Source organism: Mauremys mutica, chromosome 7 (genome assembly GCF_020497125.1).
Source record: "Mauremys mutica isolate MM-2020 ecotype Southern chromosome 7, ASM2049712v1, whole genome shotgun sequence".
Lineage (NCBI taxonomy): Eukaryota > Metazoa > Chordata > Testudines > Geoemydidae > Mauremys > Mauremys mutica.
The window spans coordinates 3,293,442-3,316,198 of record NC_059078.1 but is presented as its reverse complement, the minus strand read 5'-3'; the positions used below and the strand labels follow the sequence as shown (position 1 = coordinate 3,316,198).

Below are 22,757 nucleotides of genomic sequence, written 5' to 3'. Positions count from 1 at the left end.
TATTCTGCACTGGATGGATAAAAATAGATGTTAAAAAGAAGATTTTTAAATTTAAATTAAACACAGATTTATTTTAAAAATATTAATCTATTTAAAAATTTGAAATTGACAACTTATATTAAGGCCTAAACTTATTATAATATATTAAAACCATTTAAATTAAATACAAAAAGTAGTATTTAGTAGTACGTATTTGGTGTCATTTGTTTTAAAGAAAGTCTTCCACTGAACTGATGGAAATTGCTGGCTAAGCACCTGGAACCAGAGTCTGTTGAAGGGTTAAATCAGCTTATGACAGCAATACCTTCTTCTGCAGACACAGGGAGAATATTTTTTCATTTGAGTTTATTCAACTAGTTCAGTTAAATGACTAGTTCATTCAAAGTTTAAAATCAATTTGGGGTAGAAAATGTGGGAAAGCTTGTGTTCCTTTTCCAAAGCCAGGTTTGAGAGGACAAGATCTGTTAGTTATAAAATCTTGAGGGACACGGTGAACAGAAATAGTCAATTCAATTAATTAACTACAGAAAATGCTTCCTTTGTTTATCAGTCAGTTTTAAATGCAAAACAGGTTCTGATAAACATTTTTTCTTATGTCTCCAGCATATTTAAGGTCATTTTATTTAATAATAAAAAAAATGCTGGCTTTGAGCATTTTTAGTTGAATTTGAATTTCCGTCCAAATTGAGATTGACACAAAATTAATATAGTAAATAAGGAATGCATCATTCATGATAAAGTAATAAAATGTACAAGCTTTTTTTCTTGGAAATCAACATGTTTTAGTGGTAATGATCCAATGAGACTCAACTGTTCTTTAGGAAAATAAAATAGTGCAAATGCTAAGCATGGTTAAAATCAACAATTTTAATAAAGGTTTCCTGCTTTGGGATATAAATCATAATTAAAATTGGTTATTTAAATTGCTTTGATTTAAGTCAGTCCACATTTGTACCACATATACCGTCCAGGAGCCTTAACATCTCTCCTGTCCTGTAGGGAACATCTGGCCTTGTAGGGTGAATTCCATTGAATAACAACGTGTTCCTTTGAAAAAAGATACTTTCTCCCTGTAGAAGAGGGAGGATTTTCAGGGCTGGTCTACACTAGCATGGTGAGTCAACATAAGTAACACTACTTCACTTACGTGCATATCATAAATGAAGTCAACATAGCTAGGTTAACTTACTGCGGTGTCGACACTGTGCTGTGTCAATGGGAGATACTCTTCCGGTGACTTACCTTACTCTCTTGGGGAGTTGGAGTACTGGAGTTAAAATGAGAGCGCTCTGCTATTGACTTAGCGGGTCTTCACCAGACTCACTAAATTGACACCGCTGCATCAATCACAGCAGTGCTGATCTACCAGTAAATGTAGACATGGCCTCATTCTCAAGCAGTGTATTACCTTTGTCTGACCTCTGACGACTCTTCTTTATCCAAGCATAGAGAGATCTCTCCACATATTCTAGCACTACTTTTCCTCCTTGGATGATCTTATTTCTTCTTTCTTTTATAAAAATATCTTCCTAATGATTTTTTTAAAGGCCTGTTACAAGGTACATTGCTCTGAAGCAAATAAGGGATCATTAGAAAATTTCATTTAATCTTAAGTACATTGCTGTTTGTATCACTTTGTTTTTATTTTTTTTACTTGTGTGAATGTCAGATTTCCAGCTGTGTATTCTTTGAAGGATAGTAGATTTTTAGCTTAAAATGGAGAACTATAATTTAGAAAGGTAACCATAAAGAAGCTTTAGAATGATTATGTATGTAAGATCTCTCTTTAGAAAAAAACCAAAACCCTTTCTATTATTTTTCAGGCATTAAAACAAATGCTATTGTAGTGGAATATGTAGTTCTGTTCTTGCGGTAGTAAATTTTAAAGAAATCAATAACAGCATAAAGACAAAATTAGTAACTACCTCGAATATCTCTATGCTAATGTAAAGGCTTTCTTATCTCTAAAGAGCTGATGGATATGAAATGAAATTCATTTAAATACGTGGCTAAAGATGATTAAAATATCATACAGAACTAAAGCACTCCAGCTGTAGGTATTAATTAAATTGACCATTAATAACTTGTGATAAAAAAGAATATTACTGCGTTCATAAATTTTGTATGCAGATTTCATTAAGCTGGCACGCTATATGAATTGATTCCCTGACATCTTCTAGCTGTGGCTGTATAGATAAGTGTCTCGTGAGTTTTCTATAATCCAAGAATTCTGATTGACTCTTTCTGACGAGTTATAATGTTTTTGTTCTGGATAGTAATTCTTTCAGTCAGTCTGCAATCAGGAAATATAATTATAGCATTGTTTGGAATGCTGTAACGTTACGTCAGCATTTTCCATTACAAATGTCTATTTTCTAGGGTTGCTAACTTGGATATAGAAATGTGCTGAGGCCTGACATTTTTTGTAGAAGGTTTTTAACCTGGTAATGAATTTCTCTTCCTTTTCTTTTTTCCATTGCAAGATGTGATTAGAAACTGTATATTTACTTTTGAATTATTGAGTTAGCCCCAGAAATGGCTTTATCAGGAATATCTAATGTTAAAACCATTCATTTTTAGAGCTCTTCTCCCCATGTGTAGACTGTAATATCAGTATGTTCCTGGTGAGAATAACAGAGTGAAGATTTGACAGAGATTATTAGTTAGGCCAGGTCTAAACTATCACTTACATCACTCAGTGGTGTGAATAAGTCACGGTCACCCTCCTGAACGACATAAGTTATTACCAACCAACGCACCAGTGTGGACAGCTTCTCCCGCCGTCCTAGCTATTGCCTCTTGTGGAGGTGGATTTATTGTGCTGATGGGAAAGCTCTCTCCCATCTGCATAGAGCATCTTCACCAGATACACGAGAGCAGCACAGCTGCATCAGTGCATCTGCACCAATGTAGCGCTTCTAGTATAGGCTCACCCTTAGAGAAATGAGTTAGATAGTTCTACAAGAATTCATATCATCCATTGATATAAAAAACCGGAGAAAACTGGTCCTCACGACTATAATCGTAGAGAGAAAGAAGTGGCTAAAGAAAACAAAAGTGCAAAGGATACGTCTTGGATTTTAGAAATGCTTATGTGCATAACTCTACACACTCTGAGTAGCCCAGTTGACTTCCCACTTTCACAGTATGAAGTAAAGCTCATGTGTCTTTGTTATAAAAGTTGTGTTATCCTGTTACTGAAGGGACAGCGCTTTGAGACCTTGAATATTTTGTTTGCTTATTTGTTTTTTTCTGAATGGATTATGGAAGTATTAGACCTGCTAAATTTTCCAAAATGTGTTAGGCTATAGATGAGTCAGCATTTGTCATGTCAGAAGCTTTCTAAAACTTCATTGCAACATTCCTATAATAGTTTATTTCCCCCCTTTGATGTATGGAATATTCTGGATGCTCTAACTCATTATGAGCCAAAACCAGAATTTCTTACTTGATCTTTTACTTATCAACCAATGATATTTTCAGTGAAACCATTGCAGTGCAAGTCTTTTTATGCAGTCTCACCTTTAAACAGTAACAACGATGAAAGATGTATTTTGCATCAAGTCCTCTTTATGGTTAAGATCATAGCGTGTGGGGGGGGGTTGATCTAAGTTACGCAACTTCAGCTACGTGAAGTTGTCTTCACTACAGAGAGTCGACTGCTGCCGCTCCCCTGTCAACTCTGCCTGTGCCTCTCGCCAAGCTGGAGTACAGCAGTGGATGGGAGAGCACTCTGGGATCAATTTATCGCATCTAGACTAGAGGTAAAAATTGATCCCTGCTGGATTGATTGCTGCCTGCCAATCTGGCCAGTAGTGAAGACATAACATTAGATATATTTTCAAAGAGCTGAAGCTGAGCTTCATTTTCAGTTTCTTCCCCCCAAAATTGTGCCTGCACATATGAATTGCAGGTGGCAGTAGGAGTACCTGCATCTCTAACTATCTGGTTTGTACCAGCAATCAGGTGTTAAGCAGCACTAATACTCAGATGTATACCTGCAGCTGAGCTGTATGTGCCAAATATACCTATAAGCCAATTATAGGTTCAAAATGCAGGCTCAGATTTTGAGGGTGCAAATTGCATCCACCAACTCTGACTGTCATTTTGAAAAATTTGTACCTTTGTATAAAAAGTTGAATAATGTTTTCAGCAAACTATCTAATCCTGTACATTTCTTTTAAAGTATACATATTTCATGAATTGGAGTGTGACAAAGGAAAAGTAAGAAATTAAGAAACTTCCAGAAAAATATTTTTATGGCACCTCATTGTTAAATTATAACCACAATAATTTTATTTTATTGTTTTCTTTTGGGTGGAGAACTTTAGTTTCAATCCTCTGTAAATTAAAAGTTCAAAAACCATATTAACCCTTCACTTTATTGTAAGAAAAAGTGTTCCTTCCAGTTCTTTTCAATGTGAATCGTGTAGACTTTTAACTAAACTACACTGATGGATGTAGTGTAATTTACAATGAATTACCATTGTTCATTCTCATGGGTGAAACTTAGTTTCCTGACGTAATCCAAAAGGAAAACATACAAGGTATAAGTAATTTTAAGTGCATTTTCATTCCCTCCCTTCCCATTGGTAAAGTAATGATAGTGATATACATGGTATTGTCAGTCCTTACAAAACAAGTCATCACGAATTAGTATCTAGAATTTAGTGATTAGGAGGAAAATCAAAGGTGACTTAGAATGCAGCTTTGATATGTTTTAGACTTATCGTACTGTTAAGTAAGAACATGTTTCAGACATCGGAGGAAAAAAGCTCAGAAAACACTACGGGCCCTGTTCATTAAACAGTTGCATTGCCCATGGTTGACCTTTACACAAGAGAAATACAAATTAAAAGCTGAAAATGGGAGTACCATACCCACGTCTTGTTTCTCTCTTTTGTTAAAATGTCCATCTCACCATGCACCTTCTCTCAAAATGAGCTTTCCTTTGGTTATTATGTCTACTGAGAGTGATGAGTAAGCTCCAGGCTTTAATTATTGACTCTCTCACTCTGAAAAATAAATAGAGAAGCCATTTCTATTAGCCAGGACATTATTGCCCAAGGTAGTATCAGGATTTCCTGTGAATTTTGTAATTAGACTGGAAACATTATGTTCCAGAAAGCATAGATCTGAAATGGGCATGTTGTTGTAAAACTTAGTGGATCACAGAGGCATTTGTAAAATATTGTCTCCATGAAGGTGTAATATTTTAGGGAAGCCACGAAATAGGCTGCAACTCCTGCTACACAAGCAAAGGCTTTCTGGATGGATAGTGAACTACATTTAAAAAAAATATTTGTTTGAACTATTTCACTGTAGATCTCCCTCCCAACCTTCCACACGTGTGCAGAAATGCAAAGATTTCATAGAAGAGCCATTTCTGAGCACATCTCTACTCTCCTGGGCATTGTTCTGTGGTGGTGGTGGTGGTTTTTTTAAGACTATATAACACACAGGATACATTTTCAGCAGCATTGATGATAATGGGAGTTGTATGCTTTGTTCACCATGCGTTGCGGGAAAAGATACTTCCTAACCCCTCTGATTTTTAAGTCTAAGTTTCTCAGCCTGTTTAAAAAAATAGTGTCAGTAATATTTAATTCTCTGCCCAGTTACACTTGTCGATGATTAATGTCCTCAGCATCTTCTAACTGGGATAGAGGTTAGGATATTTGTAGAAAGGGCTTGATCTGTTTTGATGATGGGCTACTTCTTACCCCTGAACAAAGGGCAGACATCCAGACTTGTACTACAGGAGCTCCCTGTGGCATTTGATTCAATCAGTGAGGGACCATAACTTTCACTGCTTAGACCGAGAGCCAACCAGGAAACAGAATTTCCATTCTAGAAGACATTCTGCCATTTTGAAAAAAAATTTCATTCCAAAACCAAACAAACTGACATTTTGATTTTTCCCACAAAACAAAATGGTTGAAGAATTTCTCTTTGCATAACGTCCTTTCATTTTTTTTGATAAACATGTCATATTGATAAGGTAAAATGTATAGTTTCTTCTTAGAGAGACAAAGTGAGTAAGGTAATATCTTTTATTGGACCAACTTTGGTAGGTGAAAGAGACAAGCTTTCAAGCTTACACAGAGCTCTTCTTCAGGGACCAACATGGCTACAACGTTATTTCTACTTAAACATTTCAGTTAACTTAATTTGACTTGTATATTTACGTATATATTTTATTTAATATTACATGTCATATTTTAATATAGTATAAAGTTGAAATGAATTGAAATGCTAGTCAGAACAAAAAGGTTTTACCTTATCAAAACAAAATGTTTTGACCTTATCTAAGTGAAATGAGAAAATCAGTGATTCATTTAAATTTTTGCCTTTTCAAAATTAGTGGAAATGACAAATTCCCGCAAAACGTTTAGATTTAGATAAAATTGCTTTTTTCCATAGAAAACTGTTCCATCTAAATATTTTTTACCAGCTCTACTTAGAGACAGAGGCTTATCATAAATCTTCCAAGGAAGTTCTACTCTTTTCCGACAGAACAGTCGCAAAGTGTCCTCTTAGGCAACTGCTCCTCTGTGGACTCTGTGAACTCACCTGGAAGTTAGGAGGTTCAGTTTCTTTCTCTCCCCTCCCATAATCCTGTTTGTTCAACTTCTACATAAAGCCTCTGGGGAAAGACAGGATCTCTTTCTGAAATGGATGCTGTAGCTCAACCAAAAGTTATGGGCTTGATGTAGGAATCCCTGGGTACGATTGTATAGCTTGTGTTATGCAGCAGGTCAGAGTAGATGAACATAATGGTCCCTTCTGTCCTTAAATCTAGGAATCATGAGATGACATGGACTCAAATATCAGCAAGGTATATATGATACCCTGCTCTGTATGTCCTGTACATCTGATGTGAACAGTCCCATTCAGTTGAGATTAGTATCTGCATGAATAGCTGCTGGTTGAAGCTAAACCCAGGGAAAATGGAGGAAAAGAAAACATTTAGAAGAGGCAGCCACACCATAGCAGAACCCACTATCAAGGTTGTCTGCTGTCAGAAGATCAAGACTTCTTAGCCTTGGGGTCCTCCTGGACTCCTCACTGCTCAGAATATGCAAGGAGCACCAGCTGCTAAACATGCTAAATGTCTTTTATGTCCTTATTTCTTAATGTTCTGACTCTTAAATGTTTTAGTTTTTTAAAGAATGTGATTGTAAGGACATTGTTGTCACTTAGTGAACTTAACTGGTGTCTGAAACAAAGGACTTTGTATTAGGTTTGTTAAAAATCGCCATTTATCTACTGTACTAAAGGTTAAACCTATAGGACTGTATTTTGCACCCCTTGTTCACACAATTAGTTATTACTTACATAAGTAGTTCAGCTGTCTGTAATGGAACGAGTAGGGGTTACTTGCGTAAGTGCTGCTCGAAGTGTGTTTATAAAAGTCTTACCAACATGAATTTGAGACAGATACCTTATGCCCAAGTGATTGAGACACATATAGTACAGAAAACAATCATTTTGGGAATGGTTGAGATTTTTAAAAACTTTGTATTAGGACTGTGTTTAGCATTCGCTTGCCTGTAAAGCCAGGTACATTGGCTTACATCATTCCAACTGTATTGGGCTCAGAGGGAGTCATGAACTCTGAAAATGACCTAAAATGGTTTTCTATACACCTTAACAGCTTTGGATTTTTTTTAAACCTTTGAATATTCAATTTGTTCCAGGGCTGCCCCGGGGAGGGGAGACGGGGGGGCGCAATTGGGGCAATTTGCCCCAGGCCCCACAGGGGCCCCCACAAGAATATAGTATTCTATAGTACTGCAATTTTTTTATGGAAGGGGCCCCCAAAATTGCTTTGCCTCAGACCCCTGAATCCTCTGGGCGGCCCTGATTTGTTCAGTATGGAAATCCTACCATTCTAGTGCATACATTGAATAGAAGTGTACCAGGGCCGTAGCAGGGCCCCCTCCTGCCTCTGCTCCATTCCAAAAACCACTGAGACCCTCAGGCTCAGCAGTCACCGGTGTAGTTTATTTACAGTGTGCAATCCCATCTTCTCACCATATACAGCTTGGGGGTTTCAGCCTTGAGGACTTCTCAGCCTCTGCACCCAGGAGAGAAGAGCTTCCACTCTCTGGCTTCCCCCTTTGGCTTCCTTCCTCCTGGCCTGTATATAGCCCTAGGCTAATTAGGCTGGCTCCCCTTCGCCAATCAGATGCAGATTTCTCTAGCCAGCTCCAATTTACCTCCCTTAATTGGAGCCGGCGTGACAGAGGGCTGGCTCAGGAGTCCCTGCCTAGCATCCTGTCACGAGAAGCTATTGACTAAAAGGTGTAGCCAATGGACAACACTCGTGGTTTGTTCATAAAAATTTGCAAGAGACCAAATAACTGAACGTTGCCAAATTTATTGTCTAAAGACAAAGGCAGTACAATACAAAAAAGGAAACATACATACCCTCCTTTTGGGAAGCAAATCTTATCTTGCAGCATGTTTATCTTACACAGAAAGTTGAGTTCAAAAATGAACATTTCAACTGGTAGTATTTATAGTATGATTTTTTTACAAGCTATACAATCTTACACATCACTGAAGTCCAACCCGTCAGTTGGAAACAGTTCCTTAACTTGTTGTTTTGTTCTGTACCTTTCTTCTCTGTTTTAGATACTACATTCCAAACTAGTTGGGCATAGAGATACATCCCAACGTGTGGTAGGACACACCCTTCATATATCTTGGCTTTGGCAGGTCGTATAGTTTCTAATGCCAAAATTGACTTCAGCTTCTCAAAATATTATAGGATACTTGACATGGGAGAACAGAATTGTGATGGGAGCATAATACTTTAATATAATGTATACAATATTAATATTGTGCACATAGTACCCATTAATGTGAGATGTACTGTGCTTAACATATATGTATTGGCTAACATAATGAAAAAGTACAGTACGCACATAGACAGCCCTCCAAACTTAGAAATTAGGATTCCTAAGCACATTTTTTACTCTATTTTTAAAATAAGTTCAAGCAAACTCATTATGATCCAATGAGAGAAGAAAACACCTTATTGCTGACTAGAATTAAGATTAACCAACACTTTCAAATCAAGGCCATTCTGGAAGAAGCAAATTATGTGCCAGTATCCACCATGGGAGGGAGAATGTGGAGGGAGTTAAAGTCCTTGAATAATGGTTAAAGATTTGCTCCTGTAAAAGATATTCTACTTTCACACTACGCCAGCTTAATAAGGTCTGATAGATGCAATAGATGCATTTATTTATCCAGATTCATGCTGATAATGTGTAACCGTGTAAAAGAACATGTGTTTCTGGTGGGAATAGGAGTCCTCACTGAGAATATACACAAGATTTGACATATGGTGGGAACAGAAATATACATGTGAACACAAGGAAAAATAGTAACGTGTAAATGCAACTAGCTATTTTCAGAGTTTTTAATCCTCTTTCATCAGCCCCTTGTTGACTGGTCATTAAATCTTCAGACATTTGAACAAATCAGTGATTCCCTAGCAAACGGAGCCCAACAAAGGGCTCAAAGGTTCCCTCGGAGTTTTGGATCTGCAAGGGCTTTGGTGCTGGGCCCTGGCTTTTCTCTTTCAGTTATTCATAGCGATAGGACACTTGCTGGAATTAAAGACCATTACTAACTCTCAGTCCCTCTGCAGAGTTTAACTCTGGGCTGCCAGCACTTTCTCCAAGTTTCTTTTTGTCTAAGCTAGACACAGCTCTTTGTCACCATGTTTTCCTTACCTGCTCATTCTCCTCAGTCTAGAATTTCCCAACATCCAAATGTATACAGACAAATACTCCCTGGAAAGTCACCATGGCAACTCTGATGTTGCCTCCAGAATGACTTTGTGCTGCTGGGCAGCACAGCATAGGGAGGAGGTGACCAGCCCTCTGTGGAGAAAGAAGTGGTTCGGGACTATTTAGAAAAGCTGGACGAACACAAGTCCATGGGGCCAGATGCGCTGCATCTGAGGGTGCTAAAGGAGTTGGCGGATGTGTGAGTGCTGTGTTCTGTGCTGGCTACCTTTCTGTGTGGCTCTCTGCAGTTAAGACAGGAAAGTGAGATAACTTTACAAACATAAGCTTTTGAAACATCGCCCATGTTGGTAATGACAGGTGAGCGACCTGCGTGTTTGTGAGCAGTTTAGAATTTTCAGGGGCTGTGGTATTCATGTACTGGGATCTAAAAAAAAAAAAGAGGAGACACCTGCTCTGAGTTTTGGCAAAGGAGATTTGTGGGTTTATAATTTATTCTAGGAACACTTTTTGATACCCTCAAAATGTCTAAGGGTTTCCCATTTTTTTAATAGCAAATGGGCTGAGCAACAGTGAAGTCTTAAAGTCCCATCAAAGCCGAAAGCTTGATGCATCCTTAACTGCAGAGCCTGTGTCTCCGCAATCTTCTGTAGGTTAGTGGTGATGTGACTAAAACACAGAAGGAAGTAATCCTTATGTAAACACTGTCAACTTACTTGAATGTATACAAGATTTGCCTTCGACTAACCCTTAATGTAGGGTCTTTTTTCACCCTCCACTCCCAGTTGTAACTTTTTCTCTGGTTTATTTCTAGTGCAAATACCTTTTATTACACTTTTTCGTTGGAGTCTTTTGGTTCCTATAGTGCAGACATTTATGCACTTGAGTAACTTCACATGTGTGAAATGTCCCATTGAACTCAGTGGCTGTACTCAGAAGCGTAAAGTTACTCTTGTGCAGAAACGTGTGAAAGATTGCGGCCATTGTTTACAGTATGAAGTTCAATACCAAGTTTTCAATGATGCCAGTTTGACTATGGCTGACAAAAAATGTAAGTCCCAGATCTGGCTCAGTCAACAGTGTTAAGACAATCAGATTGTAGTGAATTAAGATTGGAAATTTCAAGGCACATGCTGTGGGGAGTAATGCATGTCTAAGGTAGGGTGAGTTATCTAGCGCCTCTCTGACTTTGGAATGCTCAATGTCTTGTGTTCTCGTCTACCCATATTGCAGACTCATCAGGCCATGGCTACAAAAAGAATGTGTGTATTATGAAATTTACCATATAGTGCAAATAGTACACATTTATTGAGTAATGAATTAGATTAAAAGATTAATAAACCTAACAAAAGAGATCGCTAATTTTTCATTATGCTTTCATGTGCCAGAATGCTTTTTGCACTACTTGAATTACCTTTGATATATTCAGCTGATATTAAGGAAAGTCTTGCATCTAATCCTTTCATTTATATTGAACTTTGCAAGCAGTATCACAGAATTTTAATTTAAATTACCTCTTTATATCTTATCAAAGAAAAACACAGCTAACTAGCTGAACACAAATTACATGTTTTCCTTATTTATATATAGGCTTTGCTTTGAAAAATTTGTTTTCCTTTTACAAAGGCAAACTGATTGCTAGGTTTCACTGCTGAGTTTTTTTCAGTTGGTTGACTGATAATCTTATATTGGAATTTGGTATGTTTACTTGTATCATAGTCCTACAGTAGGGGAGGCATAACAATAGAAGCTTGTTATATGAAATTGTGCTCTATGGTATATACTCTCTCTTTCAATCCCCCCCCCCCCCAAAAAGACACATGTATCCACACTCAGGTTCTTATTGCATCCTGACTTTCCATGGTGCCCCTTGACCCCATCCAAGGCCAATTTCATGGAGTAGCATGGACACACATGTTGCTCCCCTTCACCATGTCCTCATCAAGATGATCGGGAAAGGAGAAAACTTGGATGAATCTGAGAAGCCACCACTGAGTAAACATCCTTTTCTAGGTTTGATGTGTCCTTCTTCCACTAATAACCGTGACCCTGCAATTTTCAAGAAACTCCTGCTTTTAAGGATGAGACTACTGTTTACTTTACATTACTAAACATTACCAGGTTTAACATGTGGATTTTGGTGGGTGAGGTTCATCTTGGAAAAAATCACACCAGTATGTTTGGGGGTGGGGGGAATAATCCAAAACACAGATTTATTTTATGGAGAAAGAAACCTGTGCAGAAGTAACACTGAAAGTGACACCTGGAGTAGTGGTAGATTTAGTAGTGAAGTAGTCATGTGATATGGAAGACACAAGAGTTGATATTTTGGACTGAATATTGCATACTCATCAGACCATGGAGCAGTCTGTCCCTCTCCAGTGTTAGTGCTAATGTGCCCACATCTGGAATATTAAGCCAGCTTCCTCTCTGATAGGTACAATAACTTCTTTGATTTGAACAGTCACCCCAGGGAAGAATAGTGTTCTGTTCTAGACAACTAATTATCAGAAATATACAGAATAAGGAGGCAATAGTTTATAACTAGGCAAGTGATGACCAAGGAGGCACATGATAAAGTCGACAGATATTTGAAGGTGCAAATATTAAGAAGGTGTAAGTAGGAATAAGAAGATGAAATGGAGAGAGAGGAAAATTTAGGTTACGTATCAAGGAAAGCTTTCAGACAGTGAGATCTGTTAGTCTGTAGAATAATTTCTTAAACTGCATCATGCTTGGTACATTTCAAACTTGATTGGTCAAAGCACTAGTAAATGTAAAGTAGGGAATAATTCTGCACTGATAGAAAAAGTGACTTAGAAATTGAACATATCTATTGTCATCGAAGAGCCTATGAAATGTGGGAGCTTTAGGGCTAAGAGACCTTAGCTCTAGAACAATTTTTTTAAAAGTGGCCCTACATTTTGCACAATGCTTCTTTCACATGGTTTATTCGCTGTTACATAGTTAAGTCAATAACGTCATATATTGGGTTTTCTTCCTTAAATCAGATAGGCCTACTTGTCTTTAGGAGATATGTATCTCATGATTACTAATGACACTTGATCTACATAAGGTGACATTAAGAAAAAAAAGAAGGCAGACTATTCTTTATTACACTGGAACATTAAATGATACAGATGCTAGATGCCAAAAAATGAATAAAAAGTGAATAATGGGTGTTCAAAGCACTTGATTTTCCTGCAATTTATGAGATATGATAATTGCTGCTATTTAAGATTAAAAAGCTATTCCTATTCATTTGAACATGAATGTCTTTTTCTGTTTTTTGGTTTTTTTTTTGGTTTTTGTCAGTCTACTAATCTAAAGCTTACAAGGGGCTTTTAAAAATAATCTTGTGTAGTGTTTGAAAGGTATGTGAAAAATGCAGGTTCTCAGTGTGGAGCAATTGCTCCTGGAGAGTGTAGCCATGAGGGGAGAATTGAACACATTTGAAATGTATCCCCAGCCAATGCTGTTATGAAAAGGTGTTGGCACTTCAGTACAGAGCATGTGAAATGAAGGAAGTGGGGACCTGCATGTAAAAAAGATGAGTGGAAGTAAAAAATAAAACAGGTGTGACTTTCATATTGCTCTGAGTGTGTTGGAAAGTACAATGCATGTGTGTGCATGCGTGTCTGTGTATCAGATAGTTTTTAATATATTGGTAATATCATTTTTAATTTAAATAAAGGATTATGGAAATGCTATTCCTAGATGGGTCACACTGATCCTTGGATTAGAGAAAACCACAGGCAGCGGTAATGCTGGCCTTCCATCTCATTGATATTTGGGAAGCTGTTTCTTAGGAGAGCTCTTCCATTACTGTATCATATAGATATTCTGCTGCCATGGGGCCCAGTACTGCTTGTGCCCTGCACAGGCCAAGGGATTGCTGTTTGTGTGGAGCCAGGATGGTTTCTCTGCACAGACAATGAGTGCACCTCTTCCATGAGCTACAGAGCTCTCCTCTGTGATTTCCCTCTTGAAGCTATTTTGGGTCAGGGTTGTGATGGTGGCTACACCCATATGGTCTAGTAGCACCAGTGGCAAACAGATGCCTTCTTCCACTAATTCATTTGTCTCCTTCCCCTACTCTCTGGTTCCCTCCTTTTACCATGCTGAACCCTGTGCACAGCACAAGTCTCCTTTATCACCATCTGCCAACCGCTCTTTCTCCTCACAGGCTATGACACAGGCTTCCTGTGGAGAGAGGGACATCTTGTAGGTGTCAGGTGGGTGTGCTGTCTTGATGGCTTTTCCTAGAAAGATGGATGGCTGGGAAAAAATGGTGAATGGGGTTTCTGAGGTGGAGGGGCTTCCTTTGCAGGTTAGGGGAGAGAAACCCTGGTGCTCTCCCCTAGGGTAAGGAGTGGCAGCTGGCCAGGCCTAAGGCTTGGCTAATGAAGAAATGCTGGGGAATGAGCAGATTCTTCCCTCCTCCTTTCCTGCTTAGGCTGGCAGAATGCCACTGATAGCAGGTGTTGATACATAGCCCTTCCTCCCCCTGAACACATGCAATGACTTAAAAACCAGTCTTGTCCTTATTCTATGCTCCGTGAAGTGCTTTCATATTCAGTGACTATAATGATTTATACACTTGCTGGTTTGCGTTTCCTCAGCAGACAGATTCACAAACTGGTGCAAGGTAGGATTGCATGTGGTTGGCTTGTGCTTTCATTTAAAAGTTACTTTCTCAAACTTTGTCTCTAAAAGTGGAGCGTAACACTGATCTGCACTTTGTGTTGATTTTGTCTTCTGTTATGTTAAAATCATGTTTTGTTTTGCCTGGTTTATGCACGTGCTGCCCTTATGAACAATTTCCATTCACAACTGTCTGGATAATATAACTAATAAACTGGTATTACCCAAGATACATGTACAGATGCAACCGATTATATCAGTTTTTAGGGCAAAAACCTCTGTTTTCCCACCAAAATTTCATGAGCATAGAATCATAGAATCTCGGGGTTGGAAGGGACCTCAGGAGGTCATCTAGTCCAACCCCCTGCTCAAAGCAGGACCAGTCCCCAACTAATTCATTGATGACTACATGAGTACAGCAAAGAAGACACAGTGTTGATCTGATCTTCCCCCTTTACTCTACACATAAGTGAACTCTTATACCAGAGAGTAGTTCTCTGTAGAAATATCGTTAACTGTGGAGAGTCCGGCAGAATTGCCTTTAGAAGCTCTCTGTATGATTATGGAATGATAAGCACAAGTAGTGAATCTTAGCCGGCAAAGATTTGTCTTAGTTGGTAAGAGACCACTGTTCTTGAAAACCACGCTGGTGACTTGGTCATCATTAAGCATTGAGCAAACTTCAGAGGCCAGAAACTTTACCTGGTAGATTTCATACAGGTAGGTTTTTTACACCTACAATACCATGCTCGGAATTGCAAAAATAAGAGTCATTTTTGTTGTTAGCATCTATATGAAATAGCACCTGTACGAAGCTCTTAAATAAATGTGTGATCAGATGCAGCACAGGCCACACTGCTGGGTGTGAAAGAAATGTCTGGAGTCCCAGTGTTAAAAAGTACAATAAGTCACAGCCAAATTTTCTTGCCTTTTTGTGGTTTACTCACTTCCTCAGATTTTCTCTGAAGTCTCATGCTTAGTTTCGGTAGTTTTCTTCACACATACTGAATGCTCAGGCACATAGCTACAGTGTAGTGTCTCCAGTTGCATTCAAAAAGGGAAAGGTTAACTTTCAGCAAGGAGTATTTGTTCATTATTTCTACCCCTTTTATTTAAAATACATTTTTTTAGTTCTGTATAAGTAATTTAAAAAAAATTAGCAAGACTCTGGAAGCACTGTTATCTAGTTTTTAGCAGGTGCAATTTCTGCAAACTTAAAAATATCTGATTTGTGGCATTAACTTAGGAGCTGCTAAACCACAGTGATCAGAATTATTTTCTCTCCATATATTTTATACTCAAACTCACACGCACATCTCTGCCTAATATATGGGTGAGATTCCATGTGGGTTTGGGCCCCAGAAATTTAATGCCTGCCATTCTCAATAAGGGGAGGACAACAAGACCTGAAAACATGGAGTATGGGGTCAGGCTGATCCAAGGGGCTCACTGAATTGACACATCTGTTGTGCAGCTTCTGCAAGTAGGGCATGTTGAGCCCCGACCAAAAAAGAGAAAAAAATGAAGACATATGTCCCAGGAGAGAGTCTAGGTGGCTGTTCCATCTCCTGTTCCTGCTTCCAGGTGAATCCCATCTGTGTTACAGGGAGTCATTTGGTGCAAAGAGGTGAGGTATAAATTAACCTTCCAGCACCAGCCTGGGCGAATCTGGTCCGAAATGGTCACCCATATTTTTTATTTCAAATTTTGCAATTCAAAAAAATAGAAACCAATGATTGAAATCCCCTCCACCCTCGTGTTTTTTCCATGAACGCTAGGGTTGGCTTAGCTATTTATTCAGTAAGTCACCTGTGCTACAAAGAAAGAACAGGCCGGGAACCCTACTTTATCTTGCATCTTTTAATGTCTTTTCCAGAGCAATATAAATGTTTAAGCAGATTGATGTGTAACAATGCACAGAATTCTCTTAGATCATGTCCTCTAAACTAAAAAAAAACAAACCCAAGATAGTGAATTGCATCATTAGGGAGCCAACATTTGGCTTAGTTACTTATTTAAATGACATTGTTTCACAGAAGTTGATTCAATAAAAGATATTACTTCACCCATCTTGTGTCTTTCCCTTTTTCTTTGTGTGAGAGAGAGAGAGAGAGAATAAGATGCCTCCAAAGGCTCAATTCTCAAAGCACTGAGATACAGGTACATTCTAAACCACCATTGTTTGATATTGTGGTTTGTGTATGTGAATTCTGTACATCCCTTTGGGAATATACTGCTACGAGTACATTTCCTTCAGTAAGGTCTAGTGCCAGTTACAGGTGGACAAAGTTGCTGGGGTTTGCTTTGACATAGTTGAGCTGTGAGAAATGAACACATCTTGCTAATTTTATCAACATTTCACAGCCGTTTTCAATCTGAAAGTTGCAGGAGAAGCCACATCCTTGTAAAGCCAAGCGTGGACGCTTTGATTTTCCCATAGTCTTTGTGGAAGTAGCTCCAGGAACAGACCCAGTAGAGGGTGTAGTCTTTTGATTATTAGCAGAGTTCCACTCTATAACAGCTTGTGTACTGGACTTTTCCAGCAATGGTAGGATTCTAGCTTTACAACACGGTGGTGTTAAGAGGGATGTTGTAGAACCACTAGAAATCACAAAATGTGCTTGCCATGAATATGGTTGGTCTTTGGCCATGAAGAAAAAGAGGCCCGGGCTCCTTCAAGGGTCCCTACTGTATTTGGTTATGAAGGAGGGGAAGGGAGATTTACCTAGTGGAGCCAAGGGGGGGAAAGCAAGTGGCTGGCCCATGTGGGGCATTGACCCTCCCTGTGCACTGGGGGAAGTGGGGTAATTTATACCCCATGCGTTCTCTCTCTCTCTTTTTCTCTCTCAGATCAATCACAGAACAGCAGCAACCATCGTGCCATCCATAGGATTGGAATAAGGCTGGGTTTTTATGGTTTTGAGCTAGTTGCCTTTTTTTTCTTTAGGGGCTGGGAAGGAATTTTTACCATATTGGCCCACATCGGGTAGGGTGTGTTTTGCCTCCCCCTAAGTGGGTCAGGGACCCGGTAAGTCAGCTGTCGCTACCTACTAAGTAGCGGGTATAGGAGATGTCCAATGAAGGTACTCATTACAGAGGGCTTTGGTTCCCAGATAAATGGGCGTTGGCAATGGATTTAGGGGTAGGCATCCTCTAAGGAAGCTGGGAAAAGGGGGTTGGGGCTCCTAACATCTGGTACAGCAGGAAAATGACTCCCCATTTTTTCTGCCCTCTCCTGCGTACAACAGTGTCCCAGCAGTGCACTGGGACCAGGTTGGGAAGAGGGAGGGCTGATGGCAGCTTTCCCAAATAGGTGGAAACCATTAGGATGGTTCCTGTGTGTGCAATGTATTGCCAGGCATTCCCAGATGAATAAAGTTGCAGACTAATTAAACCACATCCATTGCATCTTGTTTTTCTTCCTGTGTGGCGGGACAGTGCCAGCTCTTTCTGAGCTTCTGGGAATAGTTCCGGTAAAGATCTTGTTCTCTAGGTAACACTCCTAACTCAGGCAACATGTGAGAAAAGCAAAAAGAAGCTAGTGTGAAAATACCCTAGGCAGAAAGTGCAAAACATGAACCTTTTTGTTACAATTTTTTTAAAGGTCAGATTTGCTGTTTTCCCCCCAGTTCCTGTGTGAGCAAACTTTCTTTTAATATAAATTAGAATTGAAGTCACAAAGGGTATTAAAATGTACAGCATTTCTTAATATTGAGTCAGTGACTTTTCATTTTGATGGTTGGAAATCTCAAATCTTACAGAATCTATTTAAACTCATTAATTACTTTGAATAAGAATTTCTGTCTGAAACAAGGAAAGCAAAACATTAGGTGATATAAACCATCTGGTGTCAAAATACTGAACATTTTTCTTTCAGCTTGTGTACATTTGGAAAGACACTGATGACTATAGGATCAGAATTAAAACAAAACAACAGATTAATACTTTTTCGGTGCTGTAAACTGAAACGCATATGGAGTGATATGTACTGGGATAGGTGTTATTTTAGATGTCTATCTGTAATGTAACAGCTTTATGGAAGTGCTGTTTGTTGACTATGGTTTCCTAACTGTACACATTTGGGAGCCTGGGTACCCATGAATTTTATTTAGTCTGACTAAATGTAGTTACTGCAAGACTTGTCAAAATAACTAGTTACAGAGCAAATATGACAAAAAGAAACTAGGGCCATCAATTAATTGCAGTTAATACATACAATTAACGCAAAACAAATTCACTAGATTAAAAAAGTCATGATTAATCACAGTTTTAATTGCACTGTTGAACAACAATAGAATACCAATTTAAATTTATTATAAATATCTTTGGATTTTTTTCTACATTTTCAAATATATTGATTTCAATTACAACACAGAATATAAAGTGTACAGTGCTCACTTTATATTATTTTTATTACAAATATTTGTACTGTAAAAAAGATAAACAAAAGAAATAGTACTTTTCAATTCACCTTGTACAAGTACTGTAGTTTCTTCTCTTTATCGTGAAAGTGCAGTTTACAAATGTAGAATTTTTTTTAACATAACAGCTCTCAAAAACAAAACAATGTAAAACTTTAGAACCTACAAGTCCACTCAGTCCTATTTCTTGTTCAGCCAACCGCTAAGAAAAACAAATTTGCTTACATTTATAGGAGATATGCTGCCCGCTTCTTATTTACAATGTCACCTGAAAGTGAGAACAGGCATTTGCATGGCACTGTTGTAGCTGGTGTTGCAAGGTATTTACGTGCCAGATGTGCTAAACATTCGTATTTCTTTTCATGCTTTGACTTGTAAGGCTTTAAAGTTTTACATTGTTTTGGTTTTCTGTGCAGTTATGTTTACAAAAATTTATACATTTGTTAGTTGCACTTTTATAATAGAGGTTGCACTACAGTACCTGTATGAGATGAATTGAAAAATATTTATTTTATCTTTTTATAGTGCAAATATTTATATAAAAATAATATAAAATGATCACTTTGCACTTTGTATACTGTGTTGTAATTTAAATCAATAATATGAAAATGTAGAAAAACATCCAAAAACATGTATAATCAAAATAAATTGGTATTCTATTATTATTTAACAGTGCACTTAAAACTATGATTAATCATGATTATATTTTTCAAGCGTTTGACAACCCTACAAGGAACAATCGGCTTGTTGGCATATTTGCACTGAAATTTGGTTTTTTTAATGTATTGCCATTCAAATCACAACTGTTGGTTCCGTGCAAAGAAACAAAACCTCAGAAGGAATGAAGGTCTTTTTAATATACAAGAGGAGTAAGGAAATCTGGGTTCATTTTCCAGCTCTGGCACTGATTTTCAGTGTTGTCTTATGTAGGTTTCTTATAGGGATGAAGATGGTAACCTCACTAATGATGGGTGTGATATGACAACTTGAATAGCATTGAAATGTTAAGTATCGAGGGTAGCCGTGTTAGTCTGTATCCACAAAAACAACAAGGAGTCCGGTGACACCTTAAAGACTACTAAGGTGCCACTGGACTCTTTTTTGTTTTTACTGAAACGTTAGTTATTGCTTGCAAAGTGTGCTGAGATCCTCAGATAGTGTGTTGTGCAGATGCAAAGCATTGTTACCTACAACTGCTACACTACAAATGTTAGCTCTTCCCCCAATTAAAATTTGATATTTTTGTGTGTATGGTTAAAAATAAGCACAGAACTTCCCCTCACCCAAGAGAAACCTCACTGGAAGTGGAGAGATTGTATTGTTTTATAAGTTACACTCAAAGGCTTATACTAATAGTGCCATATGCTTTGTAGTTTGCTCAGATTCTGGTTTCCAGAGACAAGAAAATATATAGCGCTGTTATTTTTGTTTGTGCATGTCAGAATGCCTTCTATTGCTCATTGGAAAAGTGAAGTGCTCTTCTTTGTCCGACTGTTATAAGAGTCATTACTTATTTTCAGATCCATGTGGTGTTCTTCAAATATTAAAATATTTCTGAAGAGTAACTTTTAAAGCAAGCTTTCACAGATGGGTTTTGGTCTGATGTCAACAGACCTGACCTTTCAATCTCTAGTGCAAATGGTGATAAAAACCTAGTCTATCTAATCTGCCTGCAAATAGCTGTAGCTTTACTGATCTAGTCTAATCAAAGGAACAAGCCCGGAGGGGTTTAAAGGATTTCTTGCTGTTGCCGCTGCCATTAATTTAATTGGTAAAGTACAGTGAACTATCAGGGAGTACAGTAAATGTTTGGATCTGCAGGGAGATAAACAGCTGAACCCTAGGAAAAAAAATTCCCAAAGCAAATAAGGTTTTCTCAGCAATTAGTGTTGTCTTAAAACGTGTTCTGAAAACAGTTCCCTTGGAGGTGACTTGAGTTATCGTCTGCATTTCCATGTGATGTGCCGCTGGTTATTTTGACATGTCCTGCAGTAGCTCCAATGAGTGGGATGGGAGTTAGTGGAACCCTGAAAGATAACTAGTGTCACTAGTACATGTGGGAGTCATTATGAGAGTTCCATCATCTGCCTTGCAGCTTCCAGCCTCCTCCCTTTTTAAGTTATATTTTGAGCAGAGGCTTCTGCACTGTGGCTGTATTCTCAAGGTGGATTGCTGATGTTCTAGTTGTGTTTCAAAAGAATTACGACTGTGGGATAGTGCTAAAGTACTAGTTGGACATAAAGGACTGATGAGGCAAGAGAAAAAGGACTGCTTATTTAATGGAAAATGCCCTGAACTGAAAGGGTCTGAAGTGATTTCAGCTTGAAGAATATTTTTGAATTTTAATGGCTTTTGTGGCGCTTCTAAAAGCAATAAAAACGCTTTCTTCTGATGTCAGTGAGACTGAAGGGATAATAATAACAAATGAGCGTTAGCATTCAGCACACCAAGATGTGACTCCGAAGATGCAGCCTCAAAGACTTTTATTTTCATTATTAATATTAATAGAATCATGGCTTTAGCCACAAATGTGAGAGTTGGTTTCTTTTAATCAAGAAAAGAGAAATAGTTCCTTTAAAGCAAAAATGTTCCCCATAAAATCTGTGAGTTTGTTCACCAGAAGCGAGGACTAGCACCTTGGACAAGGCTTAAGGAATGAGGAACTGATTCATTTAATAAATGAGAATTGACGTGAGCCTCAGCCAAATCGAAAAACAAACAAAATCCCTTTCATTAGGTTAGAGTTTACATTGCTCTCCTCCTGCTTCCATCCCAACCCCACTTATCCTAGCTGACATCCAGCTTGTAGTCTTAGAAGGCTTATCAGGTTATGGGTTGAAGCCTATGCCTGGATTAAAATCTCTCACTGTACTACGAGCCATCTTACTGCTGAAAAAATAAACGTTGAGCTGTGAGAGTGCTTGTGGGTTCCTGAGGTATTTGAGATGTTTAATAGGATTGAATGACATACAAATGTACGTTTAATATATTAAATGCAGCCTCTATTTATAGGAAGCAGGCTGATGCATAGTGAAAATTTAAATTCTACATTGTGTTCTGCAATGCAACAAAGTACTTAAAAGAAATCACAACTAGTATGGAAACTTTTTAAATGCAAAGTATCAGTGTACTCCCATTTCAGAACCTCTCTTACTGGGATTGCATTTCACCTTTCTATTTTGAAACACCTTTTATCCCCTGACAATTCCTCCAGTCTCCCATGGAGACTCGGGGATCTGCCATTTACTCCCTCTTCCCTGAAGTCCACAAAACAAACTGGCCTTCACAGTGGAGGAGGTTCATTGCTCTCATCCCAGATTCTCAGTTCACCCACTGGAGCCTTGTGTACACTAGGGAGTTTCGCAGAGCAAAGTTCTCACTAGGATCAGTTGGATTATGGACTAACTTGATGGTCCATAATTTCTTCTCTACAAATTCTTCCTGTTGGTTGGCTTATGGAGCAGAATGCCTTGGCCTATTCCAAGATGCTTGTCACGGAGTCACCGGGGCGATGCTCTGGAACTACTCCATGTGAAGGCAGTCAGGACTTTGGAGTAGCATGCCTCCTCTCTCTGAGCAGACTGTCACCAGGGCAAGAAGCTTACACAGCTTCGACCTTACTGGGTCTGACCTCAGAGCACTCAGCAGCCCCTTCCTCACTGTGCGCTTCCCACAGCGAGTCTGCCCAGGCGGGGCTCCTGGGGAAGCCAGAGGGCCCTGCACCCCAACTCTGCAGTCAGCAGTGACTCTCAGCCAGCCAGTAAAACAGAAGGTTTATTAGTCGACAGAAGCGCAGCATAGAACTGAACTTGTTAGCACAGAAATCAGTGACCTTCAGCCAAGTCCATCTTGGGGAGTCCTGGGCCAGACACCCTGGACTCTTTCAGTCCCCCCGAGCAGACTGCCAGCCACCCGACCTCAGACACCC

General features: G+C 38.6%; 1 protein-coding gene and 1 long non-coding RNA gene across 12 annotated transcripts in view; both read left to right on the top strand.

The window, feature by feature from the left end:
• FHIT (fragile histidine triad diadenosine triphosphatase) overlaps positions 1–22,757 on the top strand; it is a 1,025,256-nt gene that overhangs the window by 446,119 nt on the left and 556,380 nt on the right. The gene's annotated exons all lie outside the window — the stretch shown is intronic.
• Positions 1–22,757, top strand: part of LOC123374011 — a 162,212-nt gene that overhangs the window by 45,302 nt on the left and 94,153 nt on the right. The gene's annotated exons all lie outside the window — the stretch shown is intronic.